Raw genomic sequence first — 18586 nt, 5'->3', positions numbered from 1 at the left:
TAATACACAAAGCCATGCAAGCCATGCATCGTGGCCTACCCCTTCTACAAGCCCAATCAGTACAAGAGAAAGAATAAAATAACACCAGTCCTTATAAACTACCAAAGTCCTTGATAAAAAACTATAAGAGTCATCGTGCCTTCTGCCGTTGCACAAGATCTCGAACAAGTTTCTGGTAGTCCATCAGCAGGTCCGTTGCTTGCTTGAGGATCTCAGTTGGATGGGTCTGTGTGTTTTGGAAGTGTATACAGTTTCGTGCATTCCAGAGTGCCCATGCAATCATAGCCCATAGCTCAAATTCATTCCCTGATAGTCTCTCCATCATCTGTCTCGTAAGAAGGAAGAAGCTTGGCACCCAGGAGCTTGTCTTCTGAACCTTACCCCTAACCAGTTCCCACACGTTACGAGCTAGAGGGCATTCCCACAATATATGTCCCGTTGTTTCTTCATGCTGTCCACACACAAAACAAGTGGGGTCCACCTGCACCTTCTTTTGGAGTAGATTTGCTTTGGTAGGCAGGATATTAGAGCATGCACGCCAAATAAAAGTTCGTACCTTGGGAGGGACGTTTATAGGCCATATCTTTTTCCACATTTTCTGATCCAATCTAGCTTGGGAGTGCTCTCCTGATTGTGGGTGGTGGAGTCGAAGAGCCACCTGATAGGCCGTTTTCACCGAGAACTTTTTTGCCTTATTTTCCTTCCATATCAGTCTGTCCCTCAAGGTCATATTACCTAGCTTGAGCTGTAGGATATCCTCCCTTGTACCCGAGGCAAAAATGGCATGCACCTTAGCTCGATCCCACTGGTTTGTAGTTGCATCAATGAGGTCAGCCACTTTCAAGCGTTTATCTCGATCTCTTAGCTCGATCTCCATTGATGCAAACTCCATTATCTACTCCATTATTACACACACAAAACGCGTGTGGTGAGCCTCTCACTATAAATATAAAAACCTCAAAGCCAAACGTTAGCATTTCATTCCACAAGTCTAAAAACAAAAGCATCCGCTGTTTCCATTCGTTAAACACAAACGGCCAAAACAAAAACCCTTCCTTGCCGATCTTCTCTGCCACCAAGTCAGTTTAGAGACACAAGAGAATGATCGTTACATCGTTTGAAGATTCTTTTAATAACTGTTTGGAATAAGCCGATACAGAAGGAGAGAGGACGATAGAGAGACGGTAAGTCTGAATAACCATGAGAGACAGAAAGATAAATCTGAGGGCTGCCATACAAGTTCTGTCATCACCGTTAGGGCTGCCGCCCATAAGTTCTATTTTTAATTTTAGAAAGTGGGGTTTTTTTGGGGAGAATCATTTGGGCATTATTTATGATTCATGTATTTTGGTTTGATTGGTTATGATTTAGGTTTTTTGGTTAGGAGTAGTTTTGTTTAATTTATGTAAATACACGGGTTAGATTTGGTTTAATCTCTTACCCTATTGTCTTCTTAAGGTTTGCTGTCAATTTAGGGATTTGAAATCAGGGAAACAACCTAGAAGATCAAATTCTAAATGAATTGTTATTAGGATTTTTTAGTTTCTGGGTTTAGTATCAAATTCTAACTGAATTTTTATTAGGAATTTTCAATTTCTGGGTTTTGTTCCTTTGCTTTCATGAATTTCAGTTTCATATTTTGTTGGTTTTTTTTTTTTTTTTTGCCTATTTGGGTTGCATTCGTTTTGGGTATCTGTTTAAAATCAACATGCATGACTTTTTATTTATGTTTTTTTACAATTGGTATTTATTTCATTCTTCTTTCTATGTTTTTGTTTCTGATGTCCTTTTTGTTCGTTTTTGTCAAGTTATTTGAGTGCTTTTTATTAAAAAATTAAAATTTAATTTTTTTTCCCCTGCAGTTGCGATACATAGGCTGCGTTCACAAATCATAGTGATTGAGGCATTGCATTAGAACGAGTACCAAAAATTTTGAAAGGTAAGTTTTTACAATGTTAACTTTTAAAAACCCACACCGGTTTAGTATGTAACCACTCTATCTGCCTACCTATATACTGTTTCTTCTCTTCAATTTTTCCCTTTTTTGGTTATGCTCTTTTTCCTCTGCGGTAAGAAACCCAGTGACGCTTGAAAGAACAGGGGCCTGCCTTCACTAGCCTGCCACCACTGGTCAGCCAGCGAAACTACTACCGGTAAAACTGATTTCTTTCTTTTTTCCCTTTCAGTTGTACTGCTTTGGATTTTATTTCTTAATCTTCTTCTCCTTTACTATTATAGAGTGAATTGGGGAATTGGACCTTTACTTAGCAGTAGTTGGATTTGAAATAAACTCATTCTATTTTGTAGAATAGATTAGGTGATTACGTTGGTTGTCATTACTCATTAGGATGTTATTATCTCATTACCCAATTGTTTCGGTTATTTTAATTCTAATTAGTTTGCTATTTGAATTATTTTCAATTGGATGTAATCCATATCATGGCTGTATTTTATACGGAAAAGTGTAGAAATAAAGATCATTAGAAAAATTAAACCAACACTATCTCTTTTCTCTCATTAAGGAGATTAGACATCTCAAATTGACTAAAATTCTTTGTTCTTTTCAGTTGCTAAGGAAATTTTGCATGCAGGTTACTCATATACAGTCAACGGATAATTTTGATAGAGGAGGTACAATACTTTGTCCTAATTTACTGTTGGTAAATGTATTATATAACACATAAAGTTGTTAATCTAAGCATTTTTTATATACTCTTTTTTTGTGTCTTCATCATCATTGTTGCTGATGATGCTTATTACAAGGCCAGTACCCGTTTTCTTTCTGTTTTCATTGGTGGATAGGATTTTCTTTTTTGTGAATTTATGGTTTTCATTTGGTAAAAGTTTGGGTTTTAATTATTACCAAAATGAAAGGGTGAAAAACTATTCTCTTTCTTTGAATAGTGATCATCTCAATTTGCAAAAGAAACTCTAAATTCCACTATTGGCTACAACTTGCGAAATCTTTTAATTGTTGATGAATGCTACAAGATCTCATGTTACTTCATTGGTAGATAGGATTTTATTTTTGGCGAATTTATGTATTTCATTTGGTATAAGTTTGGGCTTTAAGTTTTCCAAAAATGAGTGGATTTAAAACTGTTCTCCTTCTTTGAATTTGTTTTCAATACCATCAGATTTTTTGATAATTGTATTGTCAAAGCTATTCATATGTTTTTGTATTTTAATCTGCAATTACCAGTATTGTTTAGTGCCTATGATTATGTTTGATGATAAGTTAGAATTAAAGCTTTTAATTTTGAATGAAAAAGTCTAACTTTATATAGGTTCTCAAAAAATATAATTGGGAAACTTTTTTACAACAATGGAGAGGGGAATTTGAACCGTGTTTATCCTATAAATTAAAGCAACTACCTTATGCAATAAACATATAAATATAATGCATTTTGGCTAAATTTTGATGCGTTTTGGGATGATACAATTATGTAATTTGATTTATGTTATCAAGATGTAATCTACAATTTTACATTGAAATTTTATTCATAATGTTCTACTCATACCAAAAGAATATGTTCTGCCGAGTGCAAAGGCAGATATTAATGTGGAGAAGGTTTTCTTTTCAAAAGCAAGGGATATTAAATGAAGGCTTGCTGATACTAATTCCAAGATTGAGGTATTGCGCATCAATATTGGATAGATTAAATCAATCATCATAGAGAGCAGATTGAATCAATATTAGATTTCTGATTCAATATTTTGGCTTCTCTGTTTGTGTTTGGCTTTTGGTGGGCATCCGGATTGGCATATACATTGAACTTATATGTATGACATTGAAATTTCTGATTCAATATTTTGGTTTCTCTGTTTTTGTTTGGCTTTTGGTGGGCATTCGGATTGGCATATACATTGAATTTATATGTATGACATTGAAATTTTCATTGTAATGTGGCAACTGTGAAATGATAAGGGAATGGGCATTAGTTATGAATCTTATGGTCATTGGAAAAGACAATTGTGAAGAAGGCTTTAGCACTTTAGATTTTATCTATTAACATTCTCTAAATTTTTTTCTTCCCTACTCTTTTTCCATGCTTCATCCGTTTTTTTCCCTCCAATACATGATACTTCTTTTTCTCCCAGTTTATCCATCATTGATTTTTCTATCTGTGAATAGAGCAGAAAGTTGGTAGGCAATCTGTCACTAACACAGGTTTTATTACTTTTTTAGGACTTCACCTTTCTTATATGAGACACTGTACTTTTTTGTATTTGTGTTTAGGACTTACTATTACTTCTGTTAAATACCTTTTCGCACTAATCTTATTTTAAAATATTTTTTTATGCCATTTTTTAGTGTATACTGCCACGCACATGATCATGAAGATTAGTTTTCTGGTGGTTATTAATTTATGTTATTGAATCACACTTAATACAGAATACCTCTTTGGCCTTCAAATAGTGACATGCATTGATCTCAAACGATATGGTTTATGTGTACTGTTTATCTTTCTTTTCTTTTTTTTGAGAAAGATTGTTTATCTTAATTGATTGTTAGATTACCAAAATCTTTAATTTTTTTTTCTCCTCTGATTTTTAATCCAGTTACTTCTTCATTCTGCAGCCTTTGAAATGATTTGGTTTTGCTTGGAATATTTGGATTCCTTTTTTTAGGGTACTCCAGACTTATAATTCAAAGGCTATGATATTTAGATTGTTTTAATAGTTGGGCTTCTAATTAATATACAATAGATTTATCTTAAGTGTGTTAACAGTGTTTGCATGACTGTTGACTGAGTTTTTTAGCATGATACGTGTTTGAAAACATGTCTTATAGACCTGCATTTTATTTCCTTAGTATTATATTGTTTAGAAAATATAATACCATTAAGATGATTACACTGTTGACTCATAAAATAGATGCCTACAAAAGAGAAAGCAAAGGGTAGCCCATAGCTGTATGATGCCAGTTACTATATCTTCGATCCATTTTTTTCCCCGGTAATATGTTTGAAATATGCCTAAAGGAATACCTCCAGACCACAGCCACCCCCTTATACTTTTAAGGGCTAGAATATGAATGAAAACAACATGGAAAGTGTACCAATAGTAGTTTTACATAAATATCTTTTTAGAGTAAACTTACTAGAATTAAGATACTTACTTCAATGCTTTTGACTGGCTTAGTATAGGGTGATTTCTTAGGTTTTGTATGTCTAAATATTGTAGTGCTCTTTACGCTTAAACTCACATGACTCAATTAAAATATATATATAAAGGATCCTATTGTGCATCTTTGATTCTTAAAGGGAATTTTCACGTCGATGATCATGATCATCTCTTTAGAAGTATTTGGATTCAATTAGTTTTTGTTTTGGACTGGACTGAACTGAACTATAAAACCATATTATGATTCAGTTAGGTTTTTCCCATCAATTTTCAGTAGCAAAATATATTGTTAGGATTCTCTTTTCTTTTGTTTTTCTGTTTTGGCTATGTTTTCTAACCAGTTTGCCTAATTTGTATTTCTGAGGTTTTTAATTCAGTCTACCTCAAAGATTACATTGTTGTAATTTTGAGGGAATTTGAATTTGAATTTATGATGATTCTGAAATTGTTCATTGCAATTTCAAGCTGAGTTTTTACATATGGTTTATGTTCTCCATCATTTTTCCCTACAGGTGTTTGTGGGTCTTGGTGTAATAATTGATGGTAGTGGAATACCTATAATGCCAAAGTATGTATCTTAATTCTTAAAATTATAGGTACTAATTCTAAAATAGTTGGTTTCCTGTCAAAATGATTGGATATGTAGTTTTATAACCACTATGTTCCTTTTTATTGATCACTTATATACAAAATGAAGTAGCAATGCTGAATTATGTTATTAAACTTGAGTTTGGTGTTACTCAACCTTCAAATGTTTTTATTTTTTATGGTTCATTTATTTAAACCTGCCAAATAGAAGAAGTCTTTTCCTACAATTAAGGCAGTGCTGGCATGTAGGAAAAAAGGTCATCTAACTTTCAGCCATGTTCCCAATTAAAAAACAAAACATTTTACTGTTTAGCAACGCTGTAACACAGTTTAATAGTCTCTTAGTATAAAAAAGAAAACTAACTGTGTAATCAAAAGGCTTGCTGTTATTAAAAAAAAAAAGAAAAAAAAAAAAGCTTGCTATTCGTAGAAAGAGAAAGAGACGGAAATTGCTGCTCCATTCGTTCTTTGCTCCATCCCTTCTTTGCTCTGTTCGTTTGCTGCCCCATCCTCTCTCTTCAATAGTGTGTTCGGAAGGTACGCATTGATTTTTCCCTGGAACTTCTTACTGATGCTTTTCTTTTTCGATTTTTCAAAAATAAGAAAAGCCGGCTGTTTATTCTCTTTATTTTTTTCTCTGAACTTTCTAGGGTTTTTCTTTCACCCTTATTGAAAAGTAGATGGGTTTATTGTTTTTGTTTTTTCCCTTCGGTTTTTTTGTCTTTTTTCCCATTCTATCCCAGCCAGAAACGGTGCTACTTGGTGGGTGTACTATTGTGGAATTGTATTGTGTTTTGGTTTAGGACTCTATCACCACAGGTCAAACTCAAAACCTAGACACACCGATTATGACTTTGTTGGGCAATCCAATGGATCTGGATCCGGATCCCTTTACCTTTTACTATTAAGGGATTTTTAGATATTATTCTATAAGGCCAACGGTAAAGTTTTTTTTTTTTTTTTTTTTTTTTTTTTTTTTTAAATTTCTTTTAAAAAATTTGTGGATTAGATATACTTTAGATTTGGTTCTTTTGGTTGGATTGTTTTTCATTTGGGTAAGTTTGGTTTTTATTAAGGACTCTAGATTAGAATGGTTTAGTTTTGGGTATTTGAGTATATTCACGCTGCTGTAAACAGAGGACACTGGATGATAATGGTTTTTATTTTTTTTTAATAATTTATAAATCTTTATTGAAACATTTTTTTTTTTTTTTTTTGTATGTTCTTTTTTTACCCGTTATTTTCAAGTTCTTTGAGTACCTTTTCCCCAATTTGTAACACACACAGTTCTATTTTCAAGTTCTTTTATCCGTTTTTTCCCCAATTTGTCACATAGTTTTTTTTTTACCAGTCCAATCTGAGACCCAATCTGTCTAGAATAACATCTTTTTTTTTTTTTTGGTCAATGTTGCATGCCATACATTTGATGAAATTGCTCATAGTCATGCAGTATTAAATGTCTCTTATATAAAATTTAAAGAGATGAAACTTAATAATGATTTTTAAAATAGAAGAATCTTGAAAGAATTAATGTTGTTATGATGGGGCATTAACAATAGTGAAAATATTTTAAACCTCCTTACAGGAAAGATTGGTGTGAGGGTAATGTAGCTCTCATGTGTTTTACTTTTATGTGTTGAGATTTCCATTTGAGGGTTTTGATTTTATATTTGGATTTCTATTGCTTTAGTTTCTATAGGTCACATTTGTATGAGCAATTTATCTCTTTAATAAAAGCTTATAGAAATTGCAATTGGTCAATCAATTTCGCAAACACGTTTACGTCTTTGATTAGTTTTGGTGATAATATGTTTTTTTTTTTCAAAGATTGCCCTTTAAAAATATTGTTTGCTAATTTGTGGGTTGACAAAATAGAACTTGAATTGTTTTTTTTTCTACAGAGTTGATCTAAAATTTCCCACGGCCAAGGTGGGATGCAAAATTGGGTGTGGATACATAGCTTGAGGTCATTCACAGCGAAAGCTCCTACCTATGCCTTGGAATTTTTTTAAGGGCATGCTCTGTAAGTACTTTTATTCTGTTTTGAGATGATTAAAGATTTATCATAATTATCTCATTGGAATTTTGGCATAGTTAAAAAAAGGGGCAGCAAGGTATATAAATGTGCACATGCATAAATATTTGTATCAGTCCTGCCAATTTGTAGTAAAGAATTATTATCTTCAACTATAAGATTTTAGAAAAATATATTGTTTCTTTAGCCAATCTGATTATTTTGGTTTTGATGTAATAATATTATTCTTCTTTTCTTTTTGGAAGGCATAACAAATTGAAGATATACTATATGATAGTAGGTCTAAAACAAAACTAAAAAATTAAACTAAAATCAAAGTAGAATTTTTATTCATATATATATATATATATATTGTTTTGCTTTTGAAGTTGGCTAAATTAATAATGTTTATCATGTGTTGGATGGAATTCATGATATATGTAATGGTTAGTGGAACTCATTTGCTGTTTCATATATCAATGTTTAGTATTTTTAAAATAGGCAAATACTTCCATTCTTCATATTTTTATAATAGGTCTTGATGCCTACAACCTCCCATTAAATATTATGCCATTTTTTTTAGTGTTTTGAAGTGCATTGTTTTCCCATAACGTTGTACTATAACAAGAATAACTCAAGATATTAGTTATTGTGTCTTTTATATCACAGAGGTGTAACAATGTATATTTTCTTTATTTGTAAGCAGTCAATTTACGTATTTGCAAGCAAATTTAGTAAGGACAAGTGAAATGATTTGTTGGGGGTAATGTAGTTGAGAAGATTTTGGATTCATAAATCAACCTTTTTTTTTTTTTTTTTTTTTTTTAATGTGAGCTAATGTAATTTTCTTTTATTCAAGGTTTTCTTATATATTGTTCAATATACATTTGGCAGTCAAACAGATTCATTTTGAATTGAATAGAGAACCAAAAGAAAACGGCATGGAAGACGAAATAATTTCCAAACTGTGTATTAGAAATGGTCCTACACTAGCTAGGAAAAAAAGGAGAATGGTCATGGGAACAATTGGAACCATCTTCTACTAGAGTTCCATCTATACTTAAGCTTGATTTAGTTGCTCCAAAGGAATGGCCAATATGCATATATTATGCTATTTCTTGAGGTGCCAGTTAATTAAAGCATCAATCATTGCTGGAAACAAAAAAGTCCATCATCATTTAGAAAATACAAATGACACAAACCTTTGAAAGTTGAAATATTTTAGAATTGTTATGATATAATGTTTATACAATTGAAGTCTGAAGTTGGTTGATTTCAACACTCAATTAAATTGTATTATGCTATTGCTAGAATTTCATTGTAGTTAGAATATATATCCTGAATATTAGTTTTAATTTTGATCCCTGATTATAACTAATTGTGCTCTAATGTGTTTCTTTATTACATTACAGGGAAAGTTTTTCTTAGACAATCTGACAACATTCTTAAATTTCCTGGATCAATGGTCTACATTTAGGCGAAACTGAATGAATTTTTTTATCCTGTATTTCTTTGTTTGTTGCTCTACATTTTCCTTTGGTGTAGAATTTTATGAGACTATTTATTACTGTAGTTTGATGCATTTCATGGGTTAATACTACAGGATTTGAGTATCATAATATCTTAATTATTAATTATTGTTTGTCGAAGTCACCTATATTTGCTTCTACAAAAAATAAAGACAACTATAATCTCTCTTGGACCGGCATAATTTTATTTTGATAATCTTTTGGACCTTTGGAACATGTTTTGAATAAAAAATTATTAGAGTAAAAAAAAAAGCACTTTCTTTTTGCTTGAGTGCATGGGTGGTAAAGGAATACAAATTTTGTAAATATATTTCTTGAGTTTCGAAAAAAGGGGACTCGCGTGTGGCAGTCATTGTCTCACGCCCCACGGTACAATTGGGTAAGTCCATGGGTATCACTAGCTCGAACTGGAGCTCAGAAACTCCGAACCCACACACACCCCAGGCTCTATTGGTTTCTAGGACTTCCAGAAATTGCAATTACAGTTCTCGTGAGAACTCGAATGTAAAATGTGGTGAAGCCTCAGTAGTTACCTACCGGTTGTACCACACTCGTTGGTGGTAACATGCAAACCATTGGGAATATATTTCTAAAAGGTCTATTTAAAATTTTGTTGACTGACCATGAAATTTCAAGATTAAATTTGAAAGTCTCTATGAAAGACTCTTTGGATTTATGTAATAAATGTGGATTAAATTTGATTTTATTTTTATTGGTATTATCTTAATGGAAAAATGTCTATATTTTCAATTATCATGTATTTTGTAATAAATAAAAGTATCCTGCACATTGTGCGGGTTATAAGCTATTATATATCTAAAAGCTAAAGCGTAACATTTATTGTTGTTACGCTCCTATTGAGCTATATCAACGGCCACATCATCTACCTATTTCTCATTTCTCTCCACTATTTCCAACCATAACTTTTCTTTTACCTTTTTATCTCTACACTACTCTCAATTTTAATGTCACTTTTTATCTATCTCTTCTTCTTCCTTTTATTTAAACTCTTCTTATTTCCGTTCTATTACTATAAATATGACATTCTCTATCCCATTTTATACATATTTTCTCACATGAAAAAGGTTATTACTCTCTCTCTTTCTCACTCATGTATTATTTTTGTGAATTTTTTATTTTTTGTATCTCTACTTTAGATTGATGTATTTATGTGTTCTTTAGAATTTTACTTTGAGTTGCAATTTGGTTTTGGGTTTTTAAGTTATTATCTTTTTTTCTTTTCTATAATTGTTAAATTTTATTTTATTGCATATAAATATAGTTTACAAGAATATAATGTTATTCTATTATATATTATGGTTTGGATAATTTACAGTTTGACTTATGACTATATTTTTTATTTGATACTTCTTCTTCTTATTTTATTTTCTATTTCTCTCCCGAAAAAGGTGATTACTCTCTCTCTCTCTCTCTCTCTCTCTCTATATATATATATATATATATCTAAAAGTTGTAGCATATATTATTGCTACGTTCCTGTTGAGCCACATCAGCGACCACATTATTTACCTATTTCTCATTTCTCTCTATTACTTCCAACCATAAATTTTCTTTTACCTTTTTATCTCTCCACTACCCTCAATTTTAATGTCACTCTTCATCTATTTCTTCTTCTTCATTTTATTTTGACTCTTTTTATCCCCGTTCTATTACTACAAATATAATATTTTCTATCTCATTCTATACATATTTTCTCACATGAAAAAGGTTATTACTCTCTCTCTCACTCATGTTTTATTTTTGTGTGAATTTTTTATTTTTTGTATCTCTACTTTAGATTGATGTATTTATGTGTTCTTTAGAATTTTACTTTGTGTTGCAATTTGGTTTTGGGTTTTTAAGTTTTTTTTTTTCTTTTCTATAATTGTTAAATGTTATTTTATTGCATATAAATATTGTTTACAAGAATATAATATTATTCTATTATATATTATGGTTTGGATAATATGGTGTTTGACTTATAACTATATTTTTTTTTATTTGATACTCCTTCTCATTTTATTTTCTATTTCTCCCCTGAAAAAGATGATTACTCTCTCTCTCTCTCTCTCTCTCTCTCTCTCTCTCTCTCTCTCTCTCTATATATATATATATCTAAAAGTTGAAGTGTAGTATTTATTATTGCTACACTCCTGCTGGGTCACATCAACGGCCACATCATCTACCTATTTCTCATTTCTCTCCACTACTTCCAACCATAACTTTTCTTTTACCTTTTCATCTCTCCACTACTCTCAATTTTAATATCATTCTTCATCTATCTCTTCTTCTTCCTTTTATTTTGACTCTTCTTATTCCCATTCTATTACTATAAATATAACATTTTCTATCCTATTATATACATATTTTCTCACATGAAAAAGGTTATTACGCTCTGTTTGTTTCGCTGGAAAACCTTTTGTAAAGATAGTTTTCCACATTTTACAGTGTTTGGTAGCACAAAAAAAAACTGGTCAATGGAAAACTATCTTTGGTCAACGGAAAACCCTAATAAAAATAAGGCTTATTTTCTATAGATTGTTTTCCAAAAAAAAATTTTGGAAAACAATCTCTCTCTTTCACACGTTGCATCTCCTATAAATATTATCTTTGTTTGTAGCCATGATAAACATAATTTTTTGGCGCCTTCCCTCTCTCATGGTAAGATTTCTCACTTTTTCTCTCTTCCCTTTACTTTTTCTCTCCTCATACCCTAATTGTCATTAACTCTGGTGTCTCCTCTTCCCATTGATCTTTCTCTCTTCTCTCTTTTCTCCATGTTTCTTTTCCCCTCTGTAACACAATTCTCTGATTAGATTTTTTTTTTCCTTCACTAATTGGTCAATAGCTTAGACTGCAAAGGAAAACAAATTTGCAGTGGTAATTATTTCATTCCTCTCTACCAAAATCCCAATTCTTTGCCTTGAACTTCAAGCTTGATTTTCTTTTTTCTCTAAGAAATTTTCCGTTTGATGAATTCCAGGCAGAAGTTACTTCTTTTTCGTACATAAAGTGCAAAAAAAAGAAAAAAAGAAGAAGAAGAAGAAGAAGAAGAAAGAATGAATAAAGTAAAAGATGAAAATTTTAAACATAGTACCTATATTGCTCTAAATTGCTTTTACATGAGACAATCTTTACCTTGGACTAATAATATTGTTATATAATGAATGATAATTGTTTAGGGGAATTGCATTTGTTGGCAAATACTTTTTTGTTGGAAGATACTTTGTAAATACTATGCAGTGATGATATATTATGCAGTACATTATGTAAATACATAATTTAGATTAATATTGAAGACTTGTGGTTGACCATAATAAACAATTAATATACCAACAAAAAGAGTAGACAATTAAAAGTTATTATTATTTAGACTTGTTGAAAATGTATTCCCCTGTCAAATATATATATAGACAAATGGTTAATGTATATGTGTGTGTACGTGCGTACGTACATTATTGTCCATATATATGAGCAAAATGAGTAGTAGAGATCATGAAAATTTGACAACTAATTAATTTTGATTGTATCTATTGTCAAAATTTTAGTATGAAAACCAAATTCATTCTTGGTTTTTTATTTATAATGATTACATTAGTTGGTTTATATAATATACATGTTTTAAATTATACAAGAAATATTTCTAAAAAATTGCATACCAAACACCAGAAAACATTCTCAAGCTCGTTTTCAAGATCGTTACCAAACACTGGAAAATGAGACAGTTTTCTAGAAAATGCTCTTTGGAAAATAAATCATTTTCTAGAAAACGTTAATGCTGAAACAAACAGAGCGTTACTCTCTCTCCCACTCATGTTTTATTTTTGTGTGAATTTTTTATTTTTTGTATCTCTACTTTAGATTGATGTATTTATGTGTTCTTTAGAATTTTAATTTAGGTTGCAATTTGGTTTTGTGTTTTTAAGTTATTATTTATTTTTTCTTTTCTATAATTGTTAAATGTTATTTTATTGCATATTGTGGGGACCGGCCCAGAATAACAAGTTGGCTGGGCCTTGGGCCCGTCCGAGGACCATTCTGTCCGAGGAGACGTCGCGGCCCATAATCCCTGCCCAAGCCAACTGGGGCGAAGAAAACACGTCCGAGGAGTAACTCCTCCTCGGACATTCCAAAGTCCAGGTCAATGATGCATCCCAGTTATTGTAGCCCTCACTCCAAACACGTAAAAAGAAAGAAGGCTCAAAATATCCCAGCAGAGGCTGTCACCACCACATTTAATGCACCACAACTACTCTCCTGGCCACATTAATGAAGAGAAGACCCCTGAACAGTGTTACCTTGGTGACTGCAACTCACAAAGAACTGGTAAGGGCGTCTGATGGGACAGGTGCTCAAGTGGGGGTTTGGATGATCAACAAGTGTAGGGCCCAGATGATAAAAGAGGGCCTATATAATATGTAAGAGTCCCTCAGAAGAGGGGACGGGAAAAAAGGGAGGGGAGAAGAGAGAAAAGCAAGGATTCATTGTATGAATGCATAGCCATGAATAAAACTTCCACTTTCACATCCATTTTCTTGATTCACGTTTCTATATCCACTAAGGACATGCAACGAACGTCTAAGCTAACTGGAACTAAGTTCTTCAGCCCATACTCTACAAGATTCATTGTGTGGGACCTTTTGGTCCAGGGCCTGACCGTCCAGGACTGGGTTAACTAAAATCGTGTCCCTACACATATAAATATAGTTTACAAGAATATAATGTTATTCTATTATATATTATGGTTTGGATAATTTGGTGTTTGACTTACGACTATATTTTTTATTTGATGCCTCTTCTTCTCATTTTATTTTATATTTCTATCCCGAAAAAGGTAATTTCTCTCTCTCTCTCTCTCTCTCTCTCTCTTTATATATATATATATATATATATATAAATATATATATTCCTTTTTACAACTTTACTTTAGGTTGATGAATCATTGTGTTTTTTTTATAATATACTATTTTGGATTAATACAATTTGGTAGTGTGTTTGATTTTTTAAATTTTCCGTCACAAGTCTTCTCTCTCTTTCTTTTAGGCTTTGTTTGATTTTTTTTTTTTTTTGACATTATACTTAGTTATTTTGGAAGTGAGATTATGAATTTATATCAAAATACAATGTTGGCTATGTATTTGAATGTGTCTATCAACTATTAAAATTAAACCGTCCAAGATGAATATTTATAGACAATATTTTTATTTTTATTTTTCATTGATTTATTATTTAGTTATAATATCAAAATTAAAGTAAATGAATTTGTAAAGTTAATATATTTATATATTTAATATTGTCAAAAAATAAAAAATAAGTACTAAAAAGAATAATGATGTGGCTAATGATGTGACGGATGAGAAAGCTCAATAGAAGCATAATAACAAAAATGCGATATGAAGATCCAATTAAAGGCAATTAAATCTTAATAAATAAAAGTGTATGTAGTCAAAAAAAAAAAAAAAAATTAGATCATGTTCTCTTTATGATATACAAATTATTTTCTTTCATTTTGATAGGTGAAGTGTTCAATTTCAGACATAAAGTCTACTTTTTTTCCTACATATTATTTTAAATATTAAATTTATAATATGGTATAATCCCTTAGGAATGTTTAAGAAATATGCAGTTCTAATTTCATATATCTATATTAGTAAACAAAACTCAATCAATAGTTCGAAGCTACTCATACGATAAGAAAAATTATAAATATAATAATTTCTTTTTAAGAGAATGAAAATTTTGAATAATATATTTGAAACTCAAATAGTTTAGTTGTACAGGAAAAACAAAAGAGGAAAATATAAAGTACGATAACATAATTTATCAAAATATGGACCACCTAAAAAATGAATAATATCAATCAAATAAATCCAAATAATAAAATGATGATATATTTTTTGAGATAAATAAATGAAAAATAATTTTAAAAATTGTTTAAGTTTTTGGGAGAACAAATTATTTTCCACAAAATTTAGAGAACAAATAATACATATAACTAGCTTTTGAGCACACGCTCATGCGCATGCTTAGAGGCTCTTCTATTTTTTTGCTCAGAGTCTCTGAGTGCGTGCTCAGAGGCTAGTTTTATTTAAGAAAGCCAATTAAAGCATTCAAAAATTATCAAAAAAAAAAAAAAAAAAATCACATACGTGAATAACATGAAACTAATAGAAAATACTCGATGTAGTGAGCATATTTTATAAAATCTTTTTAAAGATTCAATAACTTGGGCACCTAGCATGCAGACGAAGAATTTAAATAGAAATTTTGTGTTAATCTTGTGAGACACTTTGAAACAACATCATTCTAAACAAAAAGGAAACTAAAAAAAAAAATGAAATTTTTTTCTAGATAGCCATTAACAAAAGCCAAAATGAAGAAATATAAATAAAGGGAACCAAAAGAAAGATCTTATTTGTTATATTAGATGCAAAATTATTGAGTTCAAAAAAGAAAAAGAAAAAAAAAAGAACAGTTTGACATTAAAGAAGAGAAATAAATACCAAACAAATAGAAATTATCATGTGGCAAGAGACAACCAAATACATATTGTGAAGTCAGGATTTCACCAAATAGGTGTTAATTGGTTGTTGGTGAGATATTGACAAAGCAGGAGGAGCCAATGGCTTGAAACATAATTGCGGCTATGTTGTGCCCTTCTTGATTTGGTGGAAGCATGATATTAAGAGCATGGCTGTGACAGTAACATCTCATTATCACAAATACACGTTTGAGAGGCATTTAATATAAGAAAGCAAAACAAATTTTTAAAAACGGTAATTTAATACTATATGAAATAGGAAAACTTAAATATATTAAAAAAAGAAGAAGAAGAAGAAAATAATCGGATAAGTAAAAGAAAATTATTTGCTCATATATACATATCTGGTCAGGTAATCTAGTCTATTTCCAACAAAGCAATTTATACATATCAGGATTTGTTTAGTTTGATATTTCTAGAAGAAGAAGGAGGATATAGCTTCTAACTCAAAAAATAAAAACCGGAAATGTAAAAGAAATTAATAAAAGTTGTTCTCAGGAAGTTAATAGAGCATTTTAAAAACTAATGTGAGTGTATTGGGAGTGTGGTCCTATTTTGTAGATAGTATTTTACATGGTAGTTAAAGAAGGGTTTTTTTTTTTTTTTTTTCAATAACAACATTTTTTTTTAATCAGCAGATGTATTTTTACAAATAAACGTGTGTTTTTTTTTTTTTTTAAATAAATGGATAAAGTAATTTGAAAACTATTAGGAGAGTGGTTCTGTTTTGTAGGCAATGTTTTAGTGAGAGTTAAAAATATATTTTTAAAGATGTATTTTTACCATATTATTCTCAAGCTTTATATCTACTTAAATTTAGGTTGCAAGAGTATTTTTTGGAAAAAAAAAATCATGTCCAAACAGGGGAAGCCCCTTTAAATAGTAGTATAGATTATCTATTCCCACGCATTGCGTTGGTCTGTAACTAGTAAATGATAAAAGTTAAGGAAATACCATTAAAAAAAAAAACAAAAAAACAAAACAAAACAAAAGAAATATTCATTAGAACAAGGAAAAGAAATGATAAAAAGATATTACTTAATTTACTTTAGTTAAACTAAGCCATGCAAAATCAGCCCAATTTCAGGAACTTAAAAAGACTCGAATCAATGAAAACTTTGAAGTCTGCTACATGAATCATTTTCTCAAATTAATGGGGAGCCACTTCTGTCTAAAGATGATACTCTTTGTACATCTCAACTGTTTTACCAGGGGAGTAGCCAAGGAAATGATCTAACACATTTTTTAAATAAGTAATCAATGAATTTTGTTAAAGAGGAGCAGTGCTCAAAATCTAGAGCGTGCATAGTCTATAGAGACAGGTTTTATTGCAAAAATAATCACTTAAAATGGAATAATTTCCTTTGGATCATTATCACCCATATAATAAAATCAAATGGCACCGAAGTAGGGTAAGAATTCTGCTCAATGCAAGAAGAGCCAAAAAATGAAAGTAGATGAAAATGAAGTAATATTAAACCACATCTGCTCCAAATAGACTGCTAGGAATGTTTATAGAGATGTCAGAAGCCAATCATCATAGTTGATCACAACAAAGACAAAGTCAAAAAATTTTGATGTTATTGTAATGAAATAAAAGAAAACATAAATAAATTCAATGTTTCATATTCCACATAGGGCAAAACTTAGGTACAGTACCTTAGGTATAGTACATTAGGTTCCCTACTTAAAATTTTAACACCTGTCCAATTTAACAAACAAATTAAACGGCGTTAAAACTATTTTTTTTTTTTTCTTTTTCCTTCTTCCGTTTTTTCCTGTACTGCGCAAATCTCCAGTTGGCTCATTTTCTAGTGGGTTTCAAACTAGAAAAGACCCTTCTCCCTCATTTTCTCGGTAACCAAACAAGAAAGATCAAAAAATAAAAGCTAGATCTATTAGGTTTCAAACCAAAAAAGGGACCCTTTTCAGCTATACCCGAAACTTCCACACTTAACATCAACAAAGCTGAAACAGATACACATAAATACATACAGAAGACAGAAAGAATCATAGATCAGAAGACAGAATCATAGATTAGAAAAGAGGACAGAATCATAGATCAGAAAAGAAGAAAGAATCATAGATTAGAAAAGAAAGAATATCATAGATTAGAAAAGAAAGAATCATAGATCAGAAAAGAAGGAAATAGATACACATACATACACACACACACTGAGAGAGAGAGAGAGAGAAAGAAAGAATCATAGATAAGAAAAGAAAGAATCATGGATTAGAAAAGAAGAAAGGAAACAGACACACATACATACACCGAGAGAGAGAGGTATGAGATATTCTTTCTTTCTTTTTTTTCTTTTTTTTTTGGGTTTTGGGTTTGGAAGAGAAAGGTTTTGGGTTTGGAAGAGAAGCCATTTGCAGGTACTGGAAAAAGAAGGAAGAACGAAATATGGGTTTTTGGTTTGGAAGAGAAAGGTTTTGGGTTTGGAAGAGAAACCGTGTGCGGTACAGGAAAAAGAATGAAGAAGGAAAAAAAAAAAAAGTAATAAAGAAGATATTTTAGTTTTAACGCCGTTTAGTTTGTTTGTTAAATTGGACAGGTGTCAAAATTTTAAGCAGGGAACCTAATGTACTGTACCTAAGTTTTGCCATTCCACATATGTATTGCCAAGGCTACAAAGAAAACTATAGCAACTTACATTTGATTATCATTTTGCATAATCCAGAGAAAATCTGCTTGCCTAGTAAACATTTGGGACCGAAGGTCTTGGTTTCCCAAGGACTGAGGAGAAGTACAAACCAACTATCATAGTAGTCTGGCACAAGACG

The 18586-nt window shown here is 31.0% G+C and overlaps 1 long non-coding RNA gene across 9 annotated transcripts; it reads left to right on the top strand.

The window, feature by feature from the left end:
* Positions 1–851: 851 nt before the first annotated feature.
* Positions 852–9378, top strand: LOC126717394 (uncharacterized). 9 transcript variants are annotated; one of them, XR_007652548.1, is made up of 7 exons: positions 852–1184; positions 1863–1939; positions 2075–2153; positions 2568–2631; positions 5640–5695; positions 7617–7738; positions 9142–9378. It is a non-coding gene; the product is annotated as an uncharacterized LOC126717394 (long non-coding RNA). The 9 variants fall into 9 exon arrangements; XR_007652545.1 differs by having other exon boundaries at positions 854–1184; positions 2101–2153; XR_007652546.1 differs by having other exon boundaries at positions 854–1184; positions 2592–2631.
* Positions 9379–18586: the final 9208 nt, after the last annotated feature.

This window comes from Quercus robur, chromosome 3, assembly GCF_932294415.1.
Source record: "Quercus robur chromosome 3, dhQueRobu3.1, whole genome shotgun sequence".
Classification (NCBI taxonomy): domain Eukaryota; kingdom Viridiplantae; phylum Streptophyta; class Magnoliopsida; order Fagales; family Fagaceae; genus Quercus; species Quercus robur.
This window is presented reverse-complemented; position numbering and strand designations above follow the sequence as displayed.